Source organism: Taeniopygia guttata, chromosome 20 (assembly GCF_048771995.1).
Source record: "Taeniopygia guttata chromosome 20, bTaeGut7.mat, whole genome shotgun sequence".
In the NCBI taxonomy this organism is placed as follows: domain Eukaryota; kingdom Metazoa; phylum Chordata; class Aves; order Passeriformes; family Estrildidae; genus Taeniopygia; species Taeniopygia guttata.
In genome coordinates this window covers 2,760,785-2,776,561 of record NC_133045.1, presented here as the reverse complement: position 1 = coordinate 2,776,561, position 15,777 = coordinate 2,760,785, and positions in this window count along the sequence as shown.

Genomic DNA, 15,777 nt, shown 5'->3' with positions numbered 1-15,777 from the left:
CCTCTCCGTTCTTGTTTTTGTTTAAAAGGCAGTCTGGTGAAGTGCTGCTTTAATGTAAATTTTCCTACAACTTGCATTTAAATTGATTTATGAGCGCACACACCAAGGGCTGCACCAGCTTAACCAAGGCAATTAAAAGCCTGATGTTAGCTTAATTGGTTTGAGGTTTGCTACCAGCAAAGCTGAGCTGCTGAGCTGCCTGTCCAGGGGCACAGCACGCCTGCATTTCCTGGGGTTCCAGAGGCACGTCCATGCTGATGTCCTTGGTTGCACATCACAGCAAATCGACCCAACAAGACACTTCTGTGGGAGCTGAGACTCCCCCAGGGCGCTCAGGGGACGGGACGCTGAATTCAAGTTTTTCAAGTGAGATCCACGTGCCCCAGTTGGAATCAATTCATCTATAAAGTGACCCCAAGTTCCACCTCAGGGGCTTCCTCAGACACAAAGCAGGACATGGTTAAGGTCCAGGAACACCCCCAAACCCCAATGTACTGAGGCTCCAAGAAAAGCTTTTGATTCTGTCCATCTTTCTTGGTAACCTGATTTTTTATTCTTAATTCTTTCTGTCCTGCAAACAATTTTCTATGCCTCCAGTGTAACATAAGCACCTCATGTGCTTAAATGGTTCTGAACCTGCTGGGAGGGGTGAGCACACCCAGCTGGGAGATCCCATCCCCTGCTCCACTGAGCTGGGGCTCATTTGAAGATGTGAACGGGAGCCAAGGCTTTCCCTGACACGCCTTTGCTGCTGTTGCACAGAAATTGCTGCTCAGCAGGACACTGAGACCAAGCAGGCATTTCCCAACTAACCCACAATGTTCTTAGCCTGGAAATGTTTTTCTCTGTGTAGCTGATACACAGTCTGCACATGGGAGAATTTCCCACCATGAAATATCATTCTTTGCTAATTAGAAGCATTTTCCTGAAGGAAAAAAAAAAGGTTATTCAAAGCAAGGGTGGGTAGAAAGAAGCTCTTAATCTTGGTCAGGGAAAGGAAATGAGGGAAGAAGGGAAAAGGAAGGGCTTCGTTAAAGCCAAATTCAATCTCATTTCTTTAAGAATTCCTCCCTGTTCACTATTTCCTGTGTCTACATCTCCATTCAATACAAGGATCTCATCTGGGTTAATTCTGCTTGGAAAGCTGATGGTTATGTGTTAGTGAGAGCAGGGCTTTGCCTCTATGCAGGCAGGCTGAAAAATGAAACAGCTCTGAAGAGGCCACTCCTGGTAGTACTCACCAAGTCCTTAAAAACCTCCAGCTCCTGCAAGTTTGCTCATCCAGAATGCGAAGCAGCTCAGAATTTGCCTTTTCCATGGCTCATTTCCTGTCTGGATCTACACCACCCATCTCTCCAGGGATCTCACGTTCACATCTCCTCCCCTGCTCTCCTTGCACCAAGCTGCCTGTTTGGCAAGAGCCAGCACAATTGCCTCAGTCCCATTTATCTTTTAGCAACCAGGAGAATTAATTAAAACACCAATGACATCAGCACGCTCTTGGCTGGACCAATTTATGGGCACTGAGAAAAGAAGGAGGGAAAAGGACTGAAGCAAGCAAGGAAGGGATAAAGCAGCAGCTCCTCTGTCCTCAGGCAGGTGAGGATGCAAACATCAACCACCTCATGGACAGAGCCAGGAAAGCACAATCCACCTGGCCCTGATAAAGAAACTTTTCCATTATTTGGCATTGTCTCACAGTAAAAGCAGAAATTCAGCTTGTACCAAGACCATTACCAAAAGGTTTTTGTTTTTACATTCCTCATTTCAGCTTCTGCACTGAAGTCTGGTCTCACTCCAGCCCCCATCACCTCAATGTCTGGGAAACTCTCCTCAGCCTGGCCTTGCATTGAGGGTTTATTGTGTTTTGACCTCTTTGAAGCTAGTTTTACTCTTGTTTTCCTCTTCATCCAAGTTATTTAAGGGAACTTTTCCCATCTGATCCAGGCAAAACTCTTTCATTTAGCAGCTGGAGATGAAAGTTAATTTACCCATCTCAAGGGGCTTCACAAAAACACAATTAAAAACACATCCTCCCAATGGAGGTGCTTCCTCAGACCCACAGACAGGTGAGACAGGAGCAGCACAAGAATTCCCCACACCAGGATCCTGTTGGAAAGGAGCAAACAGGAAAGGACAAAGGAAAAAGCAGAGGAGACCTCCCTGGAAGAAAAGTGATGGAGATCCCTTCTCCACATCATCAGCTTCCCATCACCTCCCTGTATCCCAGATTTGTATTCTCAGTTGTGCCATTTCAGACAGAATTTCCCAAGGATAAAATCTTTGTTTCAGCAGGCCAGAGCTGACAGGAGCACAGGGGATTTGCCCATCCTTGGGCACAGCCCAGGTGTAACCCAAGGCCAGCCCAGGTGAGGCTTGGATTTGAGGGAAACAGAAATCTGTGATGACAGAAATCTGTCCAGCCTGTTCTTGTAGCAAAGCATTTCACAAAGTTAAACATGTGTTTTTAATTTTTTTTTAAATTTAATTTTGTCTTTTATTTCGATTTTAAATTAACGGAATTTTTAATTTTTTAATTTTAATTAATTTCCATGCTATTTCTTTTACCTTCATCTGATGCTGCCCCACCTGAGAGCAATTTTGGTAGGAAACTTTTGCACTGGAGAGCAGAGAAAGTCTTACCAACTTGCTCATCTTTCTCTGCCACAAACCCATGAAGATCTCCACAGTGTGCCCCCCAATGATGTGAAGACTCATAGGAAAACCAGGCTGGATAAGCTACAGGTTCCTCCTGCCCTGCTATGGCCCCTCAATAATAACCCAAAGCTTTCTGGAGTGCCTTGAACTCCGGGAGCTGGAAATACCAGCTAGCACAGGGCTCACCAAGGACAGCTCTCAGGAATTTGCTTCTGGCCATGGTTTTCCTCCTTCTGAGCCCTTCAAATAGAAGAGAAAATGAAAAATGCAGCGTTTGGCCTTGCACCATCCTCAGGAGAACATCAGTCCAACATCATAGGAAGTTGCCCTTCCACAGAATCACGGAATCCAAGGATGGTTTGGGCTGGAAGGGACCTTAAAGCTCAGCTCATTCCACCCCTACCATGGCAGGGGACACCTTCCTCTGTCCCAGGCTGCTCCAAGCCCCATCCAGCCTGGCCTTGGACATTTCCAGGGATCCAGGGGCAGCCACAGATGCTCTGGGCACCCTCACAGCCAGGAATTCCTTCCCAAAATCCCATCCATCCCTGCCTCCCTCTGGCAGTGAAGCCATTCCCTGGGTCCTGTCCCTCCATCCCTTGTCCCCAGTCCCTCTCCAGCTCTCCTGGAGCCCCTTTAGCCCTGGCAGGGGCTCTGAGCTCTCCTGGAGCCTTTTACTCTTCTGCTGTCCCAGGCTGCCAGCATACTCCAGGTGTTTGCCAAGCCCTGAATCCAGGGAATCCATCCCTGGCTGGGGGATGTTGAACTGGGAGCTGTGTTTGTGTCCCTGGATGAGCCTGAGCAGTTCCTGTGTGCCTCAGTTTCCCTGTTGATAACTCAAGGGATTCCTGAGATCTCCTGAGCTTAGTGCTTACCCTGAGGGATGCTGGTGAAAATCTGCTCCCATGGAAATTAGGTCCTGGCTGAAGTGAAGCAGCGTTAACAGACTCCAGCATAAACCAGTATAGCCAGTCAGGGACAGGCTTGCACAGGCACCAAACCACAGTAGCAGACCCACACTCCCAGGGGAGGCACTGCTGATGGTTTGGGGCTGGGGTGGCTCCAATCCATCCCCTCACCCTCTCTCAGGCTCCAGTTTCCAACTAAATCCCAGCAGCCTGCTGCTTTAGTGCACCCAGGTCTGCCTCATAAAAACATGCTTTATGAACATTTTGCATGATCAATACCATTTTCTGTTTCTCTCCAAAGCCCTGACCAGTGTCACAAAGAGGAATTGAGGTCAGGGCAGTGAGTTCAGTGCCTGGAACAGCAAAGCAGCCCCTCCAACAAGGGGTGCAGGGGGGACTCTGGCAGCCTCTGCTGAGCTGCCCCAGCTCGTGGTCATTTGCAGCTTTGTCCCTTTTCCCAAAAGGCTTTTTAGCAGGGGGCTGATATTTGTATCTGCATACACAGGGCTCTGCTGGGAGGGAGGAAGCATTTCTAATGAGACAACAGTAAAATGCATCTACTTGACTTGGTGCACCAACTATTTCATTTGGAATGATTTAGTAGATGGTGTAATTGCTGTTTCCAAACACTGCTGCCTGCTTAGGGGTTCCCACAAGAGGTTTGTTCATTAGTTAGAACAGGTATAAACAGAAATTCTGAAAATGCTCCCTGTGTGGGGCCAGGAGAAGGAACAAGGTCAAGATGCTGTTGCAGGAGCTTCTTGTGGGGAAATGTGTTAGTTTATTAAAGTCATAACCCACGCTGTGAGCTTAGATCAGCACAGCTCTGCACAGGCACCAGCTCTGGGAGAAAATTCAAATGGGCCTTTGCCAGGAGCTCAGCACTGTGTGCACAAACATCTCTGTGCTTCAGCGGGGGAGTGGGGTGGGCACCCTGGGGGCAGGGGTGGCAAACCTCACCCTGCAAGTGTCTCTGCTGAGAAATGTCCTGCAGGCAGGAGGGCAGAGGGAAGCAGAGGCACTCACCAGGCCCTGCATGGAGCCGTGGCACAGATTGTGCCCACTTGGATCCATCCACTGAGTGAAGGCTGAGGAGGGACTGAAGTAGAAGTAGGAAATGAATGGGCTGGGGGCAGAATGCTCTGGCTCTGATAATCATCTCGTGGCAGATAAAAAGAAGAAAATAACAACAATAATAATGTTCTATGTAAATGATGTGAAAATTCTACATGACTTAACAGAAGACAGCAACAGGAATTTTGGGGGTGATTCAGAAACACTAAAGATTGATTTTGTGGTGGGTGAAGTCAACCTCCATCTGGGTTCCTTGAGCAAGACATGAGCTCCGAAAAATTGTCCCTTTGCCAGGAGATCTCACTAAAAAACAGCATTCTGGGCACATATTTCCATGGATTTCCAAGCAACACTGTGCTCCCAGAGAACCTGGATGATCAGGGCCTGAGCTTTACAGGAGCACAGAACACAACAGCTGAGGCTTGGAAATAGATTTCCCACCCTGGTTTTGTACTCAGACAGCATCATATCACAATTAGTCATTGTTTCTTTCAGAAAACTCAGGTCAGGAGCCCAAAATACAGATTCTTATTATCACAGGGACCTTGCAAGTCAAGGCTTTTTCTGGCTGCTTTGACCTCCAAGCCTTTCCTTTCACTGCTTTTCCTCTGGATTCTGGCTTGCCAGCTGGGATTTTGCAATACTTTCCCTCTCCTCGCAGCTGCTCCTCTCCTCTTCCTGCTCAGGGACACACAACCAAAGTTCTTGGAATAGCCAGCCCCTGGTGAACCCTTGGAGAGGGAAGAACTTGTAGCCAGCTGGCTTTTGGAGAGTGCAGTGAGGGATGCAGCCTCCTCTCTTGGAGGAGAAGGGATTTAGGACAGTGAGTTCCATGGATCTGGAGGAAGGAAGGAGCCAGGAAGAGGTGACCCCACAAGGCGAGAGCAAGCCAGAAGGAAATGCCTTCTGATGGTGACAGAAATGGGATAGGAGCACCCAGGAGGAAGAATTTTGGCACACAGACAGCTGAAGGAAGCGGGGATTGCTCATGCAAAAGGAACTTACAAGCTTGGAAGCAAACATTATTGGAGAAGCCAGGCCAGAACTGTGGAGTTTCCCAGCTATCCCTGTGACAGGACAATGCCAGGGAGGAGTCTCAGGCCAAGCCATCCTCACAGTCACCTCCCCAGCAAACCCACCCTGTGCATCCAGACACCATCCAAAGCCCCAGCTCTGCCCTTTCATCTGTGAATCTCTGTTGGTGTGGCAGCTGCATCACCTCCCACGTGTGGAAACAGCCCCACAGCCACTGCAGGCACTGCTGGCAGCAGGAACCAGCCCTGGGCATTTTTTGGGAGGTGACTTTCCTACAGAAAGGGCCCTGGATGTGGCACTCAGTGCCATGGTTTAGTTGATGAGGTGTTGGGTCATAGGTTGCACTTGATAATCTTAAAGGTCTTTTCCAACCTGGCTTATTCTGGGATTTTGGGATTCTCAGGGGCCAGGCTGCAGGAGCACAGGGTCACTGTGAGCTGCTTTGTCTGTAGTGTCTGCCACGAGGACACAGTCTCAAGCTACATCAGGGAAGGTTTAGGTTGGATATCAGGAAAAAAAATTTCACTGAAAGAATAATAAAATACTGGAATTGTCTTCCCAGGGAGGTGGTGGAATCACCATCTCTGGATATGTTTAAAAAAAGACTGGACTTGGCACTTGGTGCTATAGTCTAGTTGTGGTGTTAGGGCATAGGTTGGACTTGATGATCTTAGAGGTCTCTTCCAACCTCATTATTCTGTGATTCTGTGATTCTGTGATTCTGTGATCCTCTCCCTCTGTGCCTGTACCCAGCTTAGCCCAGTTCCTGCTGGAACTGCCTGGAAGAAATATTCCTTTGCAAATGGATGGCAAGCGAAACAGTTTTTACAGGCAAGCTGCAGGGACCGGGATCCCATCCTGTGCCAGGCTTATAATGCCTCCTGAATTTGCCCTTATGTGATTTCTAAAACATTCTTTTTTCTCAACACCACTTGGCTTTGTCACTTTTTAAAATGAGCACAGCTCACCAAGAGCATGGGAAAGGGAACAAACCCACTGTTTCTTGCAATCTAAGCTATCAATTGTTAAACCCAAATTTTTTTTCAGATTCCAGAGTCTTATTAAGACATTTTGCAGGTGAATATTTTTCAAAGTTACTGGGGAAAACCAAAACCCAACAACTTGGCATCTGAGTAAATAATATAAAATATGACAAATAACATGAGAAAAATGTGTTTTCTATCCAAATCCCCAAAGAAAACTAAAAATGGGCAGAACAAGGAAGCGTGAAAATGATACCATGGACACTGTAGGCACAGCAGAGATAAAAATGCTCAAAGAAGATCCACCACAGAATAGACAAAGACAGAAATAAGAAAAACAAAGAAGTTAGGATGTTCTTTTCATTTCTTGACTCTTGCAGAAAAGCTGGGAGTTGTAGAGGAAAGGGAACATCCCCCATTTGGACACCCTCTGGGACGTACTGCAGGATTCAGCTCCTGGAGTTCTGTGATTTCACCTGCTACTGCTGCCAACTCTCATTTTCCAGTGCTTGCAAATGTAAAGAAACCTCTCAAAAGCATTTCAATTTCCCCAGAATTCTGTGTGTGCCTCACTGCCAGTCCGGAAAGAATTAGAACAACTCAAGTTTCTGTTTGCATGGTCAGACTTGTCTGCAGGCTCTGGGATCTTCCAGATGAAGAGGATTAAAAAAGCAAGATAGAGTAGCATCATCATCATCATCATCATCATCATCATCATCATCATCATCATCATCATTATTATTATTATTATTATTATTATTATTATTATTATTATTGGTGTTGTTATTGTTATTATTAACTTTATTTCCTTAATTCAATTTCACGCTTCCCTTTTGTTTTGTTGGTGTTTTGTGCATTGGAACATTTATAATCAGTCATTATTCTGGTTGATAGAGAATGCACAATGTTTTAAGAGTGATATGACATTTACATTCACTTATGAGTTATTAGATGTCTCCTTAGAAGCAATGGAGAATGTCAGATCTTGACATCTTGTATTTTGCATATCACTATGATTCCTGTGGAGCTACTTCCCAGTTATTCACTGCAGACTTAAAGAGTGACAGAATCACAGAATGGTTTGGGTTGGAAGAAACCTCAAGGTTTATCTCATTCCTGCCACAGGCAGGGAATCTTCCCCTGGAACAGATTGTTCTTACCCTGGGACAGAGGAAATCCCACCTCCCTTGCATAATAATAGTAATAATTCCAGCATCCATCCCATAATTTACATTCGGTACAATGCAGATGTAAAACACAGTTCTGCGTCTTTGTTCATGGGACCTTTAAAGTCAAGGATTCTACTCCTGTGAGAAAGAACTACTCAAGGTTGTTAAAACAGATCTTGGATGCATTGTAAAGGAGAATTATAGTGGTATTTAACTCTCAGTTATAAGCTGGAGCCCACAGAGTAAAGAAATGGGTACTGTTCTCACTTAATAAAAAATTCCTGTCGTTCCCAGCCTTGGCAATGAGGATTAAAATCCTTTAGGCACCCGCTGGGTCCCTGCATCCTGCTGCTCCAGCACTGCCCAGCCAGGGACTGCAGCTGCCCCAGCACCCCCTGGCAGCTCTCAGGGAATTCTGCCATGGGATCAGCCCCCACATCCCTGCCTGGTGCTGCACAGGGTCGGGGGGACAGCAGCCATGCCCTGCTGAAAGGAATGGCCTCCATCCCTACAGGATCCTGTAACGAGGGATTACAGAGAGGGAGAGACAGAATTTACAGGAGCAACACAGGACAAAGGGAAGCAGATTCCACTGCCAGAGGGCAGGGATGGATGGAATATTGGGAAGGAATTGTTCCCTGTGAGGTGGGCAGGCCCTGGCACAGGTGCCCAGAGCAGCTGTGGCTGCCCCTGGATCCCTGGCAGTGCCCAAGGCCAGGCTGGGCAGGGCTGGGAGCAGCCTGGGACAGTGGAAGGTGTCCCTGCCATGGCAGGGGTGGACAGGATGGGCTGTAAGGTCCTTTCAACCCAACCCATTCTGGGGTTCTATGATCACTGCAGATATTGCAACATCCGACCTCTCATCCCAAAGTTTGGGAAGTTAAAAGAGTGCTTCTAGATGGCATCCTCCCAAAAAGCTTCCTTCTGGGAGAAACTGAGATCTCCAATTAGGCCCTGTCTCCTTACAGTAGTGCAAAATCCTCAGTGAAAACAATCTCCTGTTGTCGACCGAGTGTGTGCCTTCTCCTCAGGGTTAAATACACAAAGCTTTCAACAGAGGCATTTAAACTCCGGGTGGCAGGGAGGAAAAGCACACCCAGACACCACCCACTGTCACTTCATCTCCCTGTGCTCCTGCACAGAGGGAGCAGCAGCGTTCCCAGCCTCAACTGTGCAGAACCACTGCTTTCAGGAGGCTGAGAGCCCAGCTCAGCCCCAGCCCTGCCCACGGAGCTAGCACACAGCAGCCCTGCCTTGGTTTGAAAAGCCAGGTGTCTGCTGAGGAAGGCAGGAGCCTCCCTTCAAATGGAAAATGCAAACCCCCTCCCTATGAATTATTGTAATTTTTGAAATTAAGGGTCTCTCAGGCAAAGATAGGGGAATAGGAATAACAGTTCTTTACTAGGAAAACTAAAAATACAAATGCAATAGTACAAACAAAAACAAACCCCTGCCAGAGTGAGAGCAGGCCCTGTGCCCCTGTGGGTCAGGGAGGTGGCAGCAGTCCCATCCCAGGGTGGCTCAGCCCTCCTGCAGTGCCAGCTGTGCTTCTGCTGGAGCAGGATCCTGCACAAGGGGGGAGTTTTCCTCTGGAGCTCCAGGGCTGGGGGAGATGGGCCTGGGCTCCTCTGGGAATGCAGGGGAAGAAAGCTGCTCCTCTGGGAATGCAGGGGGAAGAAAGCTGCTCCTCTGGGAATGCAGGGGGCAAAGGCTGCTGTGGGTTCCCAGGTCAGATTGTATCCAGGTAGGAATGCTCGGCTCCTCCCCTGGGCGCAGCATCTCCCCATGGATGATGGAATTTTCTCAGCCATGCAGGGACACTCAGTGGCCATGGACAGCAGAGATCTCCTGGAGGGAGGATTGGCTGTGGGAGAGATGAAGAAAAAACTGCCCAGGGAACAGCAGAGACCTGCCCCAGCTCTGACAGATGCTGACAGAACACACAGCCCCATTTCCAGCCTGAGACCAGCACTCTGACAAAAGCCATTTTTCTCCATCAGGCAATGTTCTCCAGCCCCCTCCGCTGCTCCATGGTTTTGATTTGAGCCAGTGCTGCTCCTCAGAGGAGCATTGGAGCATCCCTGCTGCAGCCTGGGGCTGCATTCCTCACGGGCACAGCAGCACAAACATCTGGGGAGAGCCACGGGCAAACAGCAAGCTGGGAGTGGGGGCAGGGCACAGAGGAGAAGTGTGGGAAATGGATCTGTAGAAAAAATCAATACCACTTCCATTTCTATTAATAACATAATAACAAATATTAATACTATCAAACATACAACCTTAGAAAACAAAACCATCAATTTTCTTTTACTAACACATAAACATAATAATAAAAACTTTAGAAAATTATATTATATAAATGTATCTAACCATTCAAAATCCACCCACAACTTCAAAAACTAAAAAATTTAACAAATCAAATTAAAACAAACAATAAATCATCATTAAACGACTTATTTAAAAATAAAATTTTACTCCTTAACTAAAAAAACTTAACAAAATAAATTTATATACATTACTATAATAACAATATTAATAATAATACCTTATATACTTCACACTTATACTTCACCTTATACTTCATTTATATTTATACACAACAATCAATAAACAGCTCCAGGAATAACACTCTTGTCAAGCAGGTCATGTCCAGGTGATCCCTTCCCTGCTGTTTAGGTATGGAAAAGGCTTTTTTCCCCCAAATCGTCTGGCAACAGCTCTCCCTGGTTCTGTACCAAAAGGTGGCAGCAGTCTAAGCAGTTAAAAATTTAAGCCAGTCTTACGAGGTAAAATTTAATTTGGTTGTACTTCATCCTGCTTCTAGTTCCCAAGGCCCTGCAGAGAAGAGGACACAAAAACCACAGCTTTTAAAGCCAAGAAAATACTTCTAAATATTCCCAAGAATTTTCCATTAAATTAATCTTGGTCCTTCGGGAGACCTCATTTGGTTGGAGTTATTATTATTATTATTATTATTATTATTAGCACTTCACAGGCAACCTTATCCAACCAGACAGTACATCCATAGCCACAATATCCACAGACAGCAGATTTGGAGCCTGTAGGTTCAGAGAATACAAGGAGGGTGGGCCATGCAATAGAGGAGCAGAAACAGAAGTGGAAACCAGCTAGAACATTCCTTCAAAATAAACTGAAACTGTTTGAAATAGTTCATTCAAAATAAGGAAAAGAGACCAAGGACAAGCATTGGTTAAAAAGGATATAAACTCTGCCAGAGAAGCCGTGGCTGCTCCATCCCTGGAAGTGTCCAAGGCCAGGTTGGATGGGACTTGAAGCAGCCTGGGATAATGGAAGGCAGAACAAAGTGGTCTTTGAAGTTCCTCCTAATCCAAACCATTCTGGGATTTTCTGATAAGCAAAAAGAAAAAAGAAAAAAAAAAACCTTAGGAAAATTTCTGGGAGAGTTGACTCCAATGGGAACTCACACAGATCCAGAACTAGAGAGCAGCCCAGGGTGGTTGAGCAGAGATCTCACAAAAAAATTCATCCCGAATTCAGATTCAGGTAGAAATTCAGGAGCAAGATTGGAACTTGAGGCAGAAGGATTGAGAGCACAGAAATTAACAGTACAGGCACAAAGAGCAGCTCAGGCAGCACTGGGATGATCACCCCCTGACTGGAGGAGAAGGAGGGGGACAAGAACAGAAACCACACCTTGGCATCAGCCCAGCTGAAGATCTGCATTCCTGCAAAGCAGGAAACAATGCCAAATTCTAACCAGTTGTTTTTTGTGCCCTTACATGAATACACAGATCTCTGTTCAGGGAGTCACTGCTGTGCCCTGTTTGTTGGTGGGTAATTTTCCCCTTGGAAGCAGCAGAGGCAGCAGTCCCTGGCCTCAGTACAGAACTGCACAGTTGCTCGGTCATAGGACTGAGTAATAAATTCAGCTCCAGTTTCTTCACAAACTGAGCTCACAAGTTGTGCTTGAAGAGTTTAAGGCAAAAACCTGACACTGCTGGAGTCAATAGGTGGCTTTTTTCACTGCCTACCCTATTAACCCAGTAACTATTGTAATTATGTATTTATTTATTTATGAGCAAAATGTTGTAGGCAGAAAAGGTCTAAGCCAAGGCTTTCCTCAGAGTTCATTTAGCTAGAGTATCAGCTATTTATTGCCCACAGAGCTTGGTCAGTCACCTGATCCTATGTTTGCACCCCTTTTTGTTGCCAGAGATGTTGCAAAACTGTGCAAAATCCCCCAAGATCACATGCTGGGCATCAGAGAGCTTCTCCTCCAGCTTTTCCACACACAGCTGCATGTCATTTCTTGTGATTCCATTAATATTCAAACACTTCTTTTCTCACAGAACTTTCCACAAACACAATTTACTTTTATGAATGCTGATGAGGAATGGACAGAATGGATCAGAAAATGCTGGGAAATTTGTTATTTTGATTGGAATGAGTGTTCCCACACATTACTCTGTTCACTCAGGCACACATTTGCAGAAGTTGTGGGTTTTATTATGAATTGGCTTTAGTTTCCTGTGTTTACTGAACCCACCTTTGTGCCGAGCTCTACAAGCAGCAAAATCAACACGACACCATTAGCAATAATTACAGCTCAGGTTTGGCACCAAAATCACTTCTGACTCTGGCAGCTGCTGCAAAATACGTCAGTCAGAGAGTTTCACCTCCCAGGCACTCCAAGTTCCCTCTCCAAAAGTGCAGCAGCCAGGACCTGATCCCTGCAAATCCCTTCCCTTTTCTACATCCCCCTGAATCATCATCTGGCTACTTCCAAACCAGGGGCTCCTCCCAGGTCACTGAGACACCACCCAAGGCTTCTGAGAGATCACTGAGGAGGAGAAGAACCTGTGCAGCAGCAGGATCGTTACCTTGGAAGGAACTGGAAGGAAGAAATTAGAGGCTGGTTAAAAAAATCATCAGCACTTCTGGGCTGGGACTGAGCCCTGCGCTGGGCAGGCTGGGACACCTGCACAGATTCTTCTCTATCATCTGTATAAGAACTAAATTTCAACTATTTTGCTCATCCTGGAGAATGCTGAATTACATCCCCTGGGGCTCCATCTCGGGACACAGTTCTTATCATTGCCACTGCTTTGTAATAAAGGAATGGGACTGTTGTTGGGTTAAGAATGATTTATTGTTTAGATAAACATCAGTCTTAGAGGCTGTGAGATTTTAAAGGAGTAAGCAGTTGGTCATGGTTTAAAGTAGTTACAAGTTCTTTGTTATAAAACAATATATAACTTTCTAATCTAATAGATAGTTGCTACAAGGTTTATTTTGCTTTTCTAAGTTGCCACTTTTATTCACTTCTATTGCACTGTGGATATTTTTACTTATAGGCTATTATCACACATATACACATATGCTTCTATTATAACTTTTAAACTTTCAACGTACTCTATACAATCACATTACTATACTATAGAATCTTTACCATCTTACCCAATACAGTTCCTTGTTTACTTAAGGTGTATTCTTATTTACAACTGTAGACATATAAGTTTATGACTTTTTTACTTAATGTCTGTGTACTTTATTTTTACATCAATCCAAGTTCCTTCCAAGGTTGCAGATCAAACCCTCCTAGCTCTGTAGAAGTTTCTATCTTTCCATTTCCCACAACTTCCCAAACACATTTCAGCACGCGCTGAAATAGTTTCCAGTCAAGACAAGGCATCTGGAATCCCAGTTAATCAGCCAGGCAACCTCCTGAAAATAGCTGATAGAAAATAGCTGATAACCAAGCACCTGCAGGGACTGTGCTGGCAGGGGCAGGGCAGCTCCTGCACACACACTTCATTAAAAGGAATTGCATCCCACATAACCAGAGGTGGATTTAGAACACACAGACAGTGCCCAACTTCTGAGATCCTGACTTTGCCAACTTACAAATGCCCCCAGCTCATGGATTCTCATAAAAACTAAAAACTGAGAAGAAAAAATATCCTACAGTCCAGCAGCACTGGTTTCCCACCCATTTAATCAGCAGGATTTGGATGTTCTGACCCACAGCAAGTCCTCCAGCTAGGCTATAATGAAGAGCAGCAGAAAGCTGCTGGAGCTCTGCAGGACCTCCAGGACAAAGGGCTGGAGATGATTACCAGTTGTTTATTAGACAGCAAAGATAAATGCCTGAATAATGCCTCAGGATACTTCTTGCCATCCCCAGCCTCTCCTAAAGTCCTCTCCAGCCCTTGCCCACGTCCTCTGTCATTCTCAGCACATCCTCCCAAACCACCTCCCACATCTGTCTCTAGCCCCCAGCTCTTACCTAGGCTCCCTTTTCTCTACTCCCCCTCAATAATCAAGCCCCAAAAGGCTGATTTTGTTGGCAGCTTCCCGCCCTATCTGGAACAAAAGTTGCCTCCAGCCACCCAGCAGCTCCAAGCATGAAAGGACTCTCCTAAATATACATTTAATCTATTCCTTGTGCTTCCTCTAATGCAAATGCACCCCTTTGCAGACGGTATCGGTGCTCAGGCACCTGTCACCATCAAGCTCCTTTCCCCACGTGCTGAGCCCAAGCCCTCACTCAGCTCAAGCTGCATTTTAAAGCTATATTTGGATTTTTCCCAATCTGCACATTCTCCTCCTGTATATCACCCACCCCAAGGCTCTGGTTCCAGCTTCCACCAGACCTTGAGAATTGGCTGCACATTCCCCAGTCCTGGATTAGCCTCAGCCAAAGGCAAATGGCCCATCCCACCCAGCTCCTCAGTGCCAGCACTGCTATGCATTTGTCACTGATTTGGGTGCTGTTTATCTGCCAGGCAAATGGGGGAGTTTTAACCCTTTCAGCCCTTTGTTCTGGGCTCTGCTCCTTGCCTTGCCAGCACTGGAAGAGGGTGAGAGCACATCCTGCTCCAGAAACAGCACCCAGGAGCTGTTGAAGGTCTAGACAAGTATTTTAGGGGATTAAAATACAAGATTCCAACCTGGCCAGCAAATATTTAAAGGCTTCCAACACCTGTTTTACAGCCAGTTTGACATAATGGGGGTGGCAGGTGGATATCCTGCCATTTCAAATTCTGTTCACTTCTGACACGAAGCAGGTTCTAGGTCCCAGTTTTCCTAATATCAGCACACTGAGAACAAGCCCTGCTGTGCCCTGCCTTGCCTTCTGTGCTGGGCTTGGGCTGGACTCCGGCTGGACTCACAGGGCTGCCTCCTCCTCCTTCTCTTCCTCCTCCTCCTCCTCCTCCTCATTGCCAGAGAGCTTCAGCAGCACCAGAGTCACGTTTCATCCCAAAGCAGCCGGGATCCACGAAGCAGGCAGGGCTCAGCAGGAGATGAGAAGGAAATCCCAGCTCTGTGAATAGATCTGCTCCATGGCAGTGGCAGCCACAGGGTCTCTGCTCCTCCTCCTCCTCCTCCTCCTCACTCAGGGTCCCTGGGCTCAGCTGGCTCTGCAGAGTCTCTTGTGGGCCACCTCCCACCCTGCTCTGGCTGGGGAGCCCTTTCCAAAGGGAAATTGGCAGGGAAGGTGCTGCTCGTGGTGGCTCTGGCCAAGCTACTCGGGTCCCTCCTCCCTGTGACCCCACCACGTCAAACTGTACCCAGCACCTTCAGGGGTGACAGGATGGCCAGCTCAGAGCTGCCCATGGTGGCCCACACCTGGGGGGCACAATGTGGGCCAGGGAAAACCTCTTCTAAACCCTGCTCTGAGCTCTGACCTCCAGTCCCTATTCTGCCTCAGCTGAGAGGTCACGGAGCCCTGCAGAGCCTTGGACTCTTCACGAGATGTTGGAATCAATCTGCTCCTGTCTGCTTTGACAGGAAAATCCAGCAGGATCCAGCCCTGTGATCCTGCTGCCACAGAGATGCAGCAGGACCCCAGGCACTCAGGAGATTTTTGCTTTGGCCAATGGTTACTTCAAATGAAAACCACACTGTTGCAGCATTTTTGAGAGAAAGAGGACATGAATTGTGAAAGTTGAGCTACTCCAGGCTAGG